This window comes from Scyliorhinus torazame, chromosome 5 (genome assembly GCF_047496885.1).
Source record: "Scyliorhinus torazame isolate Kashiwa2021f chromosome 5, sScyTor2.1, whole genome shotgun sequence".
Lineage (NCBI taxonomy): Eukaryota > Metazoa > Chordata > Chondrichthyes > Carcharhiniformes > Scyliorhinidae > Scyliorhinus > Scyliorhinus torazame.
In genome coordinates this window covers 121224726-121225863 of record NC_092711.1, presented here as the reverse complement: position 1 = coordinate 121225863, position 1138 = coordinate 121224726, and positions in this window count along the sequence as shown.

The following is a 1138-nucleotide window of genomic DNA, read 5'->3' as shown; positions in this document are numbered from 1 at the left end:
CCACGTGTCCACCCCTCCCATCTGCTCCATAAAATCCTTAAGCACCTTGGCTGCTGCCGGCCTCCTACCAGTCCTGGACTTCGACCTATCCAGCCTTGGTTCCAACACCGTGTTAAAGTCTCCCCCCATTATCAGCTTTCCGGACTCTAGGTCTGGGATGCGTCCTAGCATTCGCCTCATAAAATTGGCATCGTCCCAATTCGGGGCATACACGTTTACCAACACCACCATCTCTCCCTGTAATTTGCCACTCACCATCACGTATCTGCCCCCGTTATCCGCCACTATAGTCTTTGCCTCGAACATTACCCGCTTCCCCACTAATATAGCCACCCCCCTGTTTTTCGCATCCAGCCCCGAATGGAACACCTGCCCTACCCATCCTTTGCGCAACCTAACCTGATCTATCAGTTTCAGGTGCGTTTCCTGTAACATGACCACATCTGCTTTAAGTTTCTTAAGGTGTGCGAGTACTCGTGCCCTCTTTATCGGCCCGTTAAGCCCCCTCACGTTCCACGTGATCAGCCGAGTTGGGGGGCTTCCCACCCCCCCCCCTTGCCGGTTAGCCATCATCTTTTTCCAGCTTCTCGCCCAGTTCCCACGCGGCTGTATTTCTCCCAGACGGTGCCCCCCCGCCCATCCTTTCCCGCACCCACTCCCCCCTTTCCCCAGCAGCAGCAACCCAGTAATTCCCCCCTCCCCCCCCCCCCCGCTAGACCCCCCGCTAGCGTAATTACTCCCCCCATGTTGCTCCCAGAAGTCAGCAAACTCTGGCTGACCTCGGCTTCCCCCCGTGATCACGGCTCGCACCGTGCGGCGCCCCCTCCTTCCTGCTTCTCTATTCCCGCCATAATTATCATAGCGCGGGAACCAAGCCCGCGCCTCTCCCTCGGCCCCGCCTCCCATGGCCAACGCCCCATCTCCTCTCCCTCCCCACCTCCCCCCATCACCACCTGTGGGAGAAAGAAAAGTTACCATACCGCAGGATTAATCATACAATCCCTCTTCGCCCCCCCCCCCCCCCACTCGTCCCACCACTTTGTCCAAACGTTCATTTTCGTAGTCCAATCATTCCAATTTTTCTTCTACAATAAAAGTCCACGCTTCATCCGCCGTCTCAAAGTAGTGGTGCCTCCCT